A 14,222-nucleotide genomic window follows, 5' to 3' on the forward strand; every position below is an offset into this window, starting at 1 on the left:
TCTCTTTGTGCAATAAAGTTCGGAACCCACGGCTTCTCCTCGTCCTGTATTTTGTTCGTGCCCTTTCCCCCCGCTCGCTCCACACCATGGCGGGGACCCTGGCTCTTCTGCTCCGGGAGCGAGGAGGGCTTGTGCATTTTTAGGTAGTTTTGACTCTTTTCCCCTCGCCTTTTTTTTACCCCCCCTAAGGCAGTAGTCATGGAAATGCATTCTTTTTGGGAGGAAGGGGTTGCTAAGAAAAAAACAAAACATTTCTAATAAGTTTGAAACAGTTGGGATCTTGTAAAAGGGAAGCTGGCGTTTGAAAACAGTTTCGCTTTTAACCCTTTTCAATAAGGTGATCGCTTGAGATCTATGATGGTGAAACACCTCGTTTTCGGTCGATGTACTTTTGCTTTACATCACTTTTTATGTGTGTTTTTTTTCTTGCCAACCATGCCAACGCGTTTGGGCCCTCTGGATCGCTCCACCCCGCCTCCCGCCACCATGTTTCCCCACATATTTCTGTCTAAACGTGAACATATTGATTAATACTAATTCTAAAAATAGGCATTTTTTAAAAATATCCACTATTTGTCTCCCGAATGCGGTGGGTAACCCCGACCGGAGACTGACGGTTTCGGCCACAAGGCTTTATTTTTTTCTTTGTTCGGAAAAGGCATGGCAGAGAAGTCATTGACACATTAAAGATTAAAAAGATGATTTTTAGCGGACCTGCAGTATGACCTATTTAAGTGTGTCATACCCTCTTTTAGGAGTTAGAATTTCATTCCAGCCTTAGCTTACATCAGTTCCACCTCCTAAAGGTTTAGTATAAAAGATACTTTTGGTTGCCAGCTATTGAAATCTTTTACACTCACTGCTTATTTCCCGATTTAAAAGTAAAAAAAAAAAACAAAAAACGGTTATTTTTAGGTGTTGCAAAAGATGAGCGAATTATTTGTTTTAAAAACACTTGGTCTGCCACATTTCACTAGAACTAGTTAATATACAAGGTTTCTTGTGAGGAATAAATACTGATTGGTAATAGAAGCCCTCTTATTTTCCTGTTGCCAGGTCACTTTTTGAAAACCTACTTTGCTGTATTGCAAGTCTTAAACACACATTAGCAATTTGTCATTGTTGAAAAAATTAAGAAAATGCAATAAAGAGTTTTTCCATAAGGACTGAGAAGATGATTTTATTGACAAACACTGAGGAAATTATAGTATTGATGATGTTATAGATTACTGCTTTTCTTTAAGAAAGATTTTCTGAAACCCAGCATCAGTTGAGAAACGTCTTTCTCCTACAGAGAATATAGGACAACTCTTCCTCTGTGAAAATTTAAACTTTATTTATAAATTCATAATCTCTTAATTCTTAGCAATTCCAAGTGAAACTTTTCAAACTTTTATATTCATTAATATGTGAACATTCACATGGAGCATGGTACTAAAAATTACACTTCTACCCCCTCTCACGGACCAGTAAAAATATCACAGTTAAATCTGTGATTAATTTATTAATGGACCATGTATTCAGAAAATGAATGAATCCTTGACACAAATTGACTGAAGAATGTTAAAAGGCACTTCTGGGACTTAAAGCTGGTACCCCTTTTGAATGACTTTTTTTTTCATGTAAGAGCCTAAGGAAACTTAGAAACCTGATCTATAAAACGGCACTTCCCTTTTCTGCTTTCTAAAATTTATATTCTTGATCAGATCTGACAAATAGAAACTTTTCTTCATAGAGAAGTAGCTTTATTTTGTCACGTTCTAAGACATTGTTTTGTTGTTTTGGAATATAATATGGTTATATTAAAAGCCAAGTACAGGGTGGGGCAAAAATAGGCTTACAGTTGTAAGGTTATAGTAAAACCAAGTACATGGTGGGCAAAAACAGGTTTACAGTTGTTAGTACAAGAAAGTTTATTCTTATATTACAATTTATTAATCTATTAATTATTGTCATTTTCCATATGAATAACAACCTACTTTTGTCCCACATGTATGTATTCCCCACTTCATGTCAATTTAAAAATATTTTTCCTCTTCTACAGTAGAAAAAATGTTCTTGCAACTTAATGCTTACAATGTATCACTGGAATTTATAATTTCATTTATTCCATAAATACCTTACTAGATTCAGTTATATGCACTTGTTTGCCTGTAACACAGTCTTATAAGCATATCTTTCTTGATGTACAGTGTCACAGTGATGGCATTTTAATTGAATAGTTAAGAGCTCAAATCTGAATGTAAGGATATAGTAGACAGGGAATAGAAAAAAGGCAAGGATTTTCTTTTCTCTTTTTTTTAAAAAATATATTTTGATTTTTTTTTTTACAGAGAAAGGGAGAGGGATAGAGAGTCAGAAACACTGATGAGAGAGAAACATCAATTCAGCTGCCTCCTGCACACTCCCTACTGAGGATGTGCCTGCAACCAAGGTACATGCCCTTGTCCACAGTCAAACCCGGGACCTTTCAGTCCGTAGGCCGACGCTCTATCCACTGAGCCAAACCGGTCAGGGCAAGGATTTTCTTCTTCTTTTTTCTTTTTAAATACATTTTTATTGATTTTTTACAGAGAGGAAGGGAGAGCGGTAGAGAGTCAGTCAGAAACATTGATGGGAGACGAACATCAATCAGCTGCCTCCTGCACATCTCCCACTGGGGATGCACCTGCAGCCAAGGTACATGCCCTTGACCGGAATCGAACCTGGGACCCTTCAGTCCGAAGGCCGACGCTCTATCCACTGAGCCAAACTGGTTAGGGCAAGGATTTTCTTTTTCTTGTGTGTGAACTCATTTCTACTGCAGTATCACTTGAGACAACAGTTTGTGGTAATTCAGGTATTTAGTTAGCATTCACTGTGACAGAATGTAGTTAGTGGAAAGAGCATTAGGTGTTAGAATCCCTGCTGACACTATTGTCATGTGCCTACCCTCAAGGAAATTTGTGACTTACAGGGAATTTTTTAATCTTCCTCAGCCTCAGTTTTCTTATTTGTTAAATTAGAATAATACCACCTTTTTAACAGGGTCATGAGGTAAAGTACCTCCTTAGGGACTCAATGATAGATACTCATTTTTAAGCCTTATTTTAACTTCCTAGCTGTGGGACATGGAGCAGGTTTCTTCTCCATACCTCAGTTTGCTTGGTCATAAAGGTACAATATCCACCTCATAGAAATGTGGGAATTAAATAAATTAATACATGTAAATTGTTTAAATAAGTTAATACATATTAAATTACACAAGTGCCCAACAAATATTCTTTATTTTTAAATTATGCATTAATATTACTATGGAGTAGAAGCTGCAGCAAATCTAAAGATGAATTACACTGTCTTGTCGCTACTCTAAAGGAACTTTGAGGACATGATGACTAATAAGGCAGAATATCAAAGGAAGGAGAGATCATACTTGGTGAAATAATGAAAAAGAGGAATACTACAGTTTTATATTTTCAGTTTTATTTTTTAATATCATTCAGATAATTCATAATTCAAAACAAAATTTATAGGAAAAGTCTGTGTGTGTGTCACCCCCACCAAGTCGTCCGAGTATTGCCAATTATTCATTTAGAGGTATATATTCATACACAAGCAAATACGTATATACTCTCCCCTCCTTTTATACAAATGATAGTCTACTATATACACCATCATTTATCTTGCTTTAATCCACTCAATACTGCTTAGCAAAAAGAGCTTCATTTTTGTTTTTTAACAATGAGGTATTTCATCATATGAATGTACCCATATTAACTAGTTAGCTGATTTTATTTTTAGATCTTACGTGACCCTTTAAAGTAATCTATCATTATGCCTTTATTTCTTTAAATGAAAGAGAATTCATTTGACTGATAAATAACAGTTTCTGACAGGAAATTGTCATTTGAACTTCCTCATTACCTTGTTAGCTTTTTGTGCATGAAAAGGCATGCAAGGTGTGCAAGAGTTAACTATGAAGTTAGTCTGAATTTAACTCTTGTTGAGGCTCTTTATCCTACCTCCTGTTGCTATTTCAGCCAAAATATTCTCAATAGCTTTCTCTCTAAATGAGAAAGAATATCTCATGTAGTTCAGTTCTTTTAAAAAAAAAAGTTTTTATTGAGTTTTTTTTTTTTAAAGGAGAGAGATGGATAGAAAGAAACATCAATGAGAGAAACATTGATCGGCTGCCTTTTGCACACCCCCTACTGGGAATGGAGCCGAAATCCAGGCATGTGCCCTGACAGGGAATGGAACCTGTGACCTCTTGGTTCCTGGGTCAGTGCTCAATTGCTGAGCCACACCAGCCGGCTCAGCTGGGCAATCCTTTTTTTAAGCAGACTATTTTCATGGGATATTATGACCCAGTGATGTGAATGAGAATACTAGCTTTCTTCCTGTATTTATTTTTTGCATAGTCATTAACTTATTCTTTGATGATTTTCTAAATTTTTTAGTGTAATTGTCAGATTTTTATTTGACTAGAGGCCCGATGCACAAAGTTTGTGCAAGAGTAGGCTTCCTTCCCTCGGCTGCCAGCACTGGCTTCCCTCTGGCACCTGGGACCCGGGCTTCCCTCACAGCCCTGCCTTCATCCAGAAGGTTGTTTGGAAGGACGTCCAGTCTAATTAGCATATTATGCTTTTATTGTTATAGATGCCTAAGTAAATAGTTTCGCCTATATGATTCTGTACCAGGGTTGGGCAATCTTTTTGTGAGTGCGTGCCAAAACCAGCAAACTCTCTAACTCAAAATTCTTCTGTGTGCCAACCCTAATTTTTTGAGAACATGTTACGCCTACTTGATATCTCTTAAGGTGTACATATGTGAAGAACCTTGAAGAAATAATAAAATTCATTTGAGCAACAAAAACACAGTATATGATGATGAAAAATACATTTATTTTTTAATGTATACATGTACACTGATAGTCTGACAGAAAACTTTATGACTCCATTTGATATTATCAGTGGGACTTTTGCTGCTGCATCACCGATGACAGAGATTTTACGTCAGGTTTATATTTTGTGACCTTCAGAGATATGCACGAGCTACTACTTTCATCCATCAGGCTACTCCTATTATGAGACTTAACAAAATTCATCACTGGGAGCAAAGATTCACAAGTGCATGTGGATGAAAACATGGAGAGTAACGCTGTTGCAGTTTCTTAAGCAGAAAAAATTTTCTGCAATGGCATTCCAAGTCCTTAATAGGTCGTTTTGACACTATTGAAATTGCTCTTCCCCTCTCTCTTCAATCCATGTCTATGGTCTTTAAGATAACTTGTTATGTAAAATTATTTATCTAAGATGCACCTACACTGAATTTATCTGAAAAATAAAGAAGTCGATATTAAGAAAAAAATTGTAAATGGAAGATTATAAGAGATGGTTTCACGTGCCAGCAAAAGTTACTAGTGTGCCATGTTTGGCACGCGTGCCGGGGGTTGCCCACCCCTGTTCTATACTGAGATTTTACTGCTAAGATGATCCTACCTCACCCCCAGAAGTCTTTGGTCAACCAATTAGACCAAGTAGTACTTCAGGTAGAGCACGAAATTAAGTTTCAGAATCTCTCTTTATATATTTTTTGGCTATTCTAAGCAGCATTTAACCTGATTAAATGCTTTTTGTTTATCTTTAAAATACATATGCTATACATTTTTTTAGTTGATTAAAGTTAGAAAGAAGAAGATAACTAATAATCCAGTAGGAGGGACATAGATAAGCTCCCCATCTTCCAAAAAGATAGGGAGGTGGAAGCTCTATCCACTGAGCCAACTGCTTAGGGCTAATATGCTGTTTTTATCTGAAACATTTACAAAGCACTTTTAAAGATTTGGGGGGATAATTAAAGTTTTTAAAGGCAAAACATTTTTCTTCTGTAATATATATCTGTGTGCTGCCAGGGAATTAAATAATTTCTCACGATATGGAGTTGTTGAATTGCCTTTTGGGGAGGAGGTAAAGATAATGAATTAAAGTAACAAACGGATAAGGAGAAAATGGCTGTTTTCCTCTGCCATTTAATGTATATGCTAAATCAACCATTATATAGAGGTTGCCTTTGTCAACTTTCTGAAGTCTTAAGAAGAAAGTATGGTTTTAAACTTACTCTACACTATCATATCTATAAATGTAGGTTTCTGAGACATTGGAAACTTAGGTAAGACTAGCCATTTATTTTTCTTATTCAGAATGCTTTTCTCTCCTTAATATATATATATGCACAGGACAAATAACTCATGTCTCGTGTCCTGTTTGCTTTGTTTTGCATTCTTTGAGATCTGCCAGACATGGCCCTGTAAAGATGTGTTGTTACAATTTACCCAGAGTTTTGTTCACTTGTCTACTAGGTTACCAAAAGGAAGAGGGGACAAGATTAATCATTCATATTCTGGTGTTTATCCTAACAGAGAAGAAGACAGTTCTCCAGTGATGAAAAATTACCTTTATATGTTTAATCTATGCTTGAGGCTAGTTACATGAATCTCAACTTCAAAAGAAAAAAAACAACAACAACACAGTAGTACTCCTTGAAAAACTTTTAAATGCTTGAGTTGCTTTTTCTCAGGGTTGAGGTAAGGTAATAAAGGAGTTTACCATAATGAGATGAGCTGCCTGAACCAAGATGAAAAGCACATAAGATTTTTCCTGCTGCTGAATTTATCTAGGATCTCTGAGGATCCTAACAAGGGGCAAAGATTTGAAGTGTAAGAGATTGATGTTAAGGTTGTGTGTGTGTTGTTTTCCCAAAAGGAAAGAAGTAAAGACTGACATTTGATTGGAGAAGAGGGAATTTAGCAGAAGTTAAAATAGCTAAGTAGTGACCTGGATAGGAGTGGAGAGTGAGCCTGAAAGTTGACTTATGCCAATAGTAATAGAAAATGTCTTTCCCAAATATTAATGAATCTTCTCTAAAACTAAGATTTATTTCTTTAATTTTAAGTATATTCCGAATGAGCTAGTGATATGCATGTGAGTTTTCAGTTACAACTATATGATAATATTAGATATAGTTAAAAATGTTTGTAGTTTAGCCAAAGCTCAATAAACATTATTTTTAGGGCCGTTATCTCTGTTTGTATAAATGATTGGCAGTAGGAGACTGAGAAGTATCTTGGGTTTTTTTTATCACAAGCAAAAATTATTGCTTGTTCTCACTTTGTATCCTTAAAGGGGTATTTCTTTTTATATAATGTCAGTAGCTTTATTGTTTGCTCTGACCAGTAATAGTAGTACGTTGGTTTTACTTATTGCCATTTATCAGTCTAGTCCTTTATTCAATGAACATTTATTTAAAAACTTTTTGTAGTGAAATAATCACAAATTTATTCAGTTAAGTAAGACCATCCTGCATATCAGATATTTACATTACAGTTCATAACAGTAGCAACATTACAGTTATGAAGTAGCAACGAAAATAATTTTATGGTTGGGTCACAACATGAGGAACTGTATTTAAAGGGCCAGAAGGTTGAGAACTACTGCTCTAGTTGCTATAAATACTAAAGCCTGATTATAATGGCTCCCAACCTCAAGGAACTTATGGTGTAGTGGAAATGATTTATTCAGGGCAGAATATCAGTTTTCACTATTGTGTTGAAGGGTTATAGGGGCCTAAAAGAGAAACAGTTTAGTGAGGGAAAGTTTTGTGAGAAAGAATTTAAACAATACTGAAGAACTTGGATAAATAGAGATAAAAGGGTGTGTATTCTAAGCTATGGCATGGACAACAAAAATGAAGACATGGAAGTAGAATAAACAATGTGCTCACAAGTTGTTGAAGGAAGTATTACATTAACTATAATCTCACATTATGAGGAACTCTGAGTGTGAGGCAGGAAGCTTTAAATTTCATATAAGAGGAGGAACAATATAAACAGGAATGACATGATAAATTGAGCTACAACATAGATTTCCTGACTCTTAATTCACTCTCCTTCATGGTAGATTATATTGCAGTGTAAACATTGGACATCATAGTTTTTAGTAGTTTTATTGAAATATTCACATACAATCTACTAATTTCAAATATACAGTATATTGGTTTTTAGCATGTTCAAAAAGTTGTGCATCTACCACCACAGTCAGGTTTAGGATATTTTCATTACTCTCAAAAGAAACCTAGCATCTCATAGCCTTCACCCCTCAATCTCTTCCCCAGCACTAGGCAACCACTAAATCTAATCTATTTTCTGTATATAGATTTACCTATTCTCTATGAGGGTCACATCCACACCAACACTTGTTGTTCTTTTTCATTATAGCCATCTTGGGGGGTAAGAAGTGGTATCTCTGTAGTTTGGATTTCTCTGATCACTAATGATGTCTAGAATCTTTTCATGTACTTATTGGCCATTTATATATCTTTGAAGAAATGTCTATTCAAATCCTTTGCCCATTTTTAAATTGAGCTAGTTGTCTTTTTATTGAGTTGTAGTTCTTACTATTCTAGAGACAAGATGTATGATTTACAAAATATGCTTTCATTCTGTGAATTGTCTTGCTTTCTTTTCCCAGCCGAGGAAGTAAAGGTTGTCAATTAAAGAAATGGTGCCACACCTAGAGTCGCAGGTGAGCTCATGCTCAAACGCCTGGCTTCCTGGTGGCTTCCATGTGATGGATGATACAGAGGACTAAAGGAGTTAGGGTCTTGATTAGGGTCACACTGTATTGATTGGTCAGTCTTTTCATTTTATTTTTTTGTTTGTTTGTTTCTTAATCCTCAATGGATATGTTTTCCATTGATTTTTAGAGAGTGAAGGATTGGGAGAGAGGAACATCATTGTGAGAGAGAGAGATCTATTGGTTGCTTCCCTCATGTGCCCCGACCAGGCCGTGCAACCCAGGTACATGCCCTTGACCAGGAATAGAAACCAGGACCCTTTGGTGCACAGGCCAATGCTCTGACCAGTTAGCCACACTGGTCAGGTCTTCACTTTCTTGATGGTGCCCTTTGAGGCACAAGAGTTTTTAATGTTGATGATTTCCAGTTCATATATTTTTCCTTTTGTTGCTTGTGCTTTTGGTGTCCCTGTCTTGGACATCATAAATTCTTATTTAATTACAACATTTTCTAAATATCCCTGAAAGCCCAGACAAACAGGACATCATTATTTGATGAAAAATAACTAAAGCCACTAATGCATATTTGGACTTATACCATGTCTCCTCTGGACTTCCATTTATTCTGTGTCTAGATCCCTTAGTTGGGGTAACTGATGATGTTTCTTTTCATCAGAAACAAAAATCAAAAAAATGACAACTTCAAGTGAAACATTTTAAGTACTATGTTTTGAGAATTATTTATGAGAGAATTTATTATGACACTTGTGTGGGTGTAGTGTATGACTCATAAATTCTACTGTATTTGGGGAATTCATACTTTACAAACTTTTACCCTGAAGAGAGTAGTACCCATAACTTTTGTTTTTACATATGGTTAAATTGAGGCCTGGAAAATTTTAATAATTTATTGCTGACCTAGCTTGTTTAGCTCAGTGGTTAGAGCATCGGCCCCCGGACTGAAGGGTTGTGGGTTCGATTCTGGTCAAGGGCACATAACCTCGGTTGCAGGCTTGATGGAAAAATATCTTTGGGTGAAGATTAACAAAAAAATAAAAATAAAATAATACCAGAATGAACTGTTTTTCCATGCTGCAAATTGTAAACCTACTTTTGTTCCACCCTATATTTTACCCATTGTTAGCTTGTAAGCTCAGTGAGAGAAAGGTTCTTGTCTGCTTCTTTTTAGTTCCCAGTTTTAGCAGAACACTTACATATGTGATAGGCACAGAACATGTATTTGTTGAAAAATTCCCTCTTGCAGGGTCACAGATTTAAATAGATTAAAAACAGTGCCCCTTTAGAGTTGCACAGATTAAAGGAAGTGGAAATATAGATTTCATATAATTAAAATGTACTGAAATTACAGATTTATTTTTTTTAAGCCAAGGAAGTTGGGTTTTTTCCATTGCTTAAAAATTTTTCTTACTTTGAATTTTTATTGATGCTTTATTAACTCATCCTGTCCCATCTCTGAGACATGAGAAATAACATGAGATTGTATTAATCAAAATGACCTTACCAGCAATCACTACCAGGCTAATACGCTAAGTGTCCAGTCATCTGGTCAGCCATTCAACCAATCAAAGCATAATATGCTAATGATATGCTAAGGCCTTTCACCTAATGATATGCTGTGAGGTGCACTGACCACCAGGGGGCAGACACTCCAACTGGTAGGTTAGCTTGCTGCTGGGGTCCGACGACAATTAGGACTGAGTGAGACTGGCCAGACATGCCCTGGAGCCATCCCGCAGTTCATCCCCAACCCCAATTGTGCACCGGTGGGCGTCCCTTGACTTGGCCTGCGTCCTCTTGCAATCTGGGACCCCTTGGGGGATTTTGGAGAGCCATTTTCAGCCCAACAGTGGAACAACTGGTCACTATGATGCTCAGGACCACCAGGGGGCAGACACTCAACACAGGAGTTGCCCCCTGGTGGTCATTGCACTCCCACAGGGGGAGCGCCACTCAGCCAGAAGCCAGGTTCACCGAGCACTGCAACTGTGGCGGGAGCCTCTTTTGCCTCCACAGCAGCACTAAGGATGTCCCATGGGGGGCCTAAGCCATCAGACAGACATCCCTCAAGGGTTCCTGAACTGTGATAGGATGCAGGCTGGGCTGACTGTGTTGTCGTTGCCCCCCTCACCCCCCCACCCCCCGCTGAGTGCACGAATTTCATGCACCGGGCCTCTAGTCGTTATATATTAACCATGGCTAATTTTTAAGTATAGTCCCAATATATCCTTGGTTCCATGAATGCTTGGGCTTTTTTTAGTAAGAAAGACATAGTTAAAATGATTAGCAACATCAATAGACCATGCAGTTCCATTGCCAAATGCAAAGAATTCTTAACTTTTTGTAATATTGGAGGTTATGTGGTATAGCCCTGAACAGTATTGTAAATTCCTTACAAATCTCTTAACATCTCTAGTTCTTTATCTAAAGTCAGAGCCAAAACCAAAATTCCTGTCTGACGACTCCTACTGTAATATGCTGACTTATTTAAGGAAAACTGAATTTTCAATCTTCCATGTCTAATTTATAAATAATTTGCCAAGAATAGCATTTCAAATTTAGTTTAAAACAACTATTAAAATAATAAATTGTTGATTTTATAAACTTACTGTTCAAAAGCACTTGGACATTGATTTCCATTTGAATCGTGATTTTAACAAAGTCCCTCTGGTTTTGTTGAGTAAATGGAATAGGTCACACTCCTGTGGGTCTTTACAGTTTCGGCATTAAGGTAGTTTATGAAGCAGAATTGAAAAGTTGAAGACAGTTTCATTCTTTAGTCAACACAAAAATTGCTTTTCTAAAAGTAACTGTATGTAGGAGGTGTATGTTTCCTTGGAAAACAGTTCAGCTCCAAAAATCCATTTAGTAGAACTTCATATTTGGAAGTTTATATAGGATCACTTCTTTGAAAGGCTTATGGTGTAAAAATCTGGAAACATAGTTTCAGTTGGGTGTTTGGAAAGAAAGGAGAATGGGGAGAAATGGGATAAAAGTTATCTAAAATAATGCATAGTCATGGTTGCAGTAGTCTTACCTACAGGAAAACAAAGCATATACACTTTGCCAATACTTAAAAAATAACTTTGTTTTAAGAAAGTACTAAAGTTTTCTTATTGAAAGGTTCTATATATTAATTAATTAGCTACATATTCTAGGATAGCTGACATAAATCATGCAGTACATTTCTATAAATCAAATAACATTTTTCTAATTCACTTCTATTAAGTACTTCCTTTGAGGGGGACAGTATCTTTTCTATAGTGCATGCTATATATTTTAAAATAACTTAGTTTATTAAAAATAGTGTTCAAATCTGGTATTCACAATATAGCAATAAATTAGAAAATATAAACATTGAACTTAAAGCAGTTTCTCTGAGTTCAATTCAGTAAATGTATATAGGTAATTAATTTTATTAAATAACATTGAAAACATTCACCTTTGCTGTATGCTGCCTTCTTTTTGGTAGCATTGGTACAGGTATTTTCTATTAATACAAAGAATTTATAATAGACATAAACGCATTTTCAGATTTTATTTGCTTTATAAATGATTAAATCTTATCAATTTAAGTAATAGAGAATTAATTTCATATATAACTTTCCTTGCCTTCCTCTAATACAAGCATGTCAAAATCGCAGCCCACAACAAATATTTTTGCGGCCCAGCCAATATAATGGTATGTAAGAAACATTTTAATAAAAATTTCATAACTTAATTTTTATAATACCCTGTTACACATAATTATTAATAACGAACTACAACGTTCGCTAATGACTGATTACTATAATCGTGTTGCAATTCATTTCCCTTACTCGCCAGCGCACCATTTCTCTCCACCAATACTAGCAGTGAATATTTCAACAGCCAATTGTCACATCATTAGTCGTGTACTGACTTGCTTGGTGTGCGCAACAGAAAATATTTTGCTCCCGGAGAACAAGAAAAATAGGCTTATTTGCATTATGCTTATTAATTTGTGCAGTTATTCAGTGTGTGGTAAGTTAATGTTTAAGAAAATATATTAATTTTTATTAAAATGTTCTATTATTTTATGTTAACAATTATTTATTTCAGCCCTTGGTATTCAACATGTCTCTATTGAAATAAACCTACGTTTCTACAAACATTAAACCTTTTGTTTTTATTGCGGCTCATATAAACTTAAACCTTCTTTATTTGGCCCATGTTAGCCTTTGAGTTTGACATGCTTGCTCTAATATCTAGAGACTGAGGTATGGGTTTGTTCTTCAATTAAAGGAGAAAGACCTTGGTAAGAGCACAGAGAAAATTGTGTCAGAATACTTAGGTTGATAGACAACAAATTTATTTTATTATATCGCCTGTTCTTTTACTGTTTTTCTACAAACGTATATAACCTCATTTTGTTAAGGTGTAATCAGTATAATCTAATAAAATTTTTATAGTTGAAGTTGATACGTGTATTGAGGTGTGTGTGTACATTATATACATATATTTGAATATGCGGTATAACTGATTTCAGTGAAGATAACTTGTATTTCATACCAGAAGACTATTATTGGCATCAGAAACCTGGAGCATTATTAAATTTCCAGTGCTGATTGCATAAATCTCATTATGCTGGATTGGACATACCCTCCTATATAATGAAACCCTAATATGCAAATTGACCGAATGGCAGAACAACTCATCGCTATGATGCGCACTGACCATCAGGGGGCAGATACGCAGCGCAGGAGCTGCCCCCTGATGGTCCGTGCTCTCCCACGGGGAGCACCGCTCAGCCAGAAGCTGGATTCATGGGTGGTGAGCGCAGCGGTAGTGGCGGGAGCTGCTCTCACCACCGCTGCAGGCAGGTGGACATCTGCTGAGAGGTCCCGGACTGAGAGAGGGCGCAGGAGTGTCTGAGGGAACCCTCCTCCCCGCAGTGCATGAATCCATGCACTGGGCCTCTAGTGATAAAGATAAATGATAAGTATTTAAGGTTAACAACCAAAAGAAAAATTGTACAAGGAAAAAGATAAAGGGAAAAAGGCAGTGCAACATAGTTATTAATTATTGGAAAGCTGAAGTCTGTTGTTTAGCACCTCAAAGTTTTACCACTTTCTTTAGTAAATCTTAACACTTTATAAAATTAATACAGACATGTTGAAGATGTTAAGAATGTGTTAGCAAGGCTTTCAAACAGTTATGATATCCTAAAAACTAAATAATAAGTACCAAATAATTGTAGAGAGTATTACGTGTTGCTCATAGATGTTTCTAGGTATACCAGGTGTACCGGTTAATAATTCGATTTTGTAATCAAAGAAAACACGATAATTTCAAGAGAAACATCAAAAGTACTTTATTCAAAATAATGTCCATCGCTAGCTACACATTTCCCCCATCTTTCAGGTAATTTGTGGATACTGCCCCAGTAGAACTTTTGTTTTGAGGCAAACCATTCAGAGACCCAATTTTTCACTTCTTCGTACATTTTGAAGTGCTGCTTAGAAAGTGCATGTGCCATGGATCCAAACAAGTGATAATCTGAAGGAGCAAGGTCTGGTGAATATGGTGGGTGGGGTAATACCTCCCAGGCAAGATCTTTTAACGTGTCTTCAACTGGTTTTGAAGTGTGTGATGGTGCGTCATCATGAAGCAAAATTACTTTGCTGTGTCTTC

General features: G+C 36.2%; 1 protein-coding gene across 2 annotated transcripts in view; it reads left to right on the plus strand.

Annotated features, from left to right (window-relative positions):
* Positions 1 to 14,222, plus strand: part of CREB1 (cAMP responsive element binding protein 1) — a 74,756-nt gene that overhangs the window by 639 nt on the left and 59,895 nt on the right. Inside the window, exon 1 of one of the 2 annotated variants that reach the window (XM_015561116.1) lies at positions 12,179 to 12,252. The exons of the other annotated variant lie outside the window; for it this stretch is intronic. The gene's annotated coding sequence lies outside the window, so the exon portion shown is untranslated. Of the gene's footprint in view, positions 1 to 12,178; positions 12,253 to 14,222 lie in introns of those variants that run through there. 2 annotated transcript variants of the gene reach the window in all.

Source organism: Myotis davidii, unplaced genomic scaffold, assembly GCF_000327345.1.
Source record: "Myotis davidii unplaced genomic scaffold, ASM32734v1 scaffold394, whole genome shotgun sequence".
Classification (NCBI taxonomy): Eukaryota; Metazoa; Chordata; class Mammalia; order Chiroptera; family Vespertilionidae; genus Myotis; species Myotis davidii.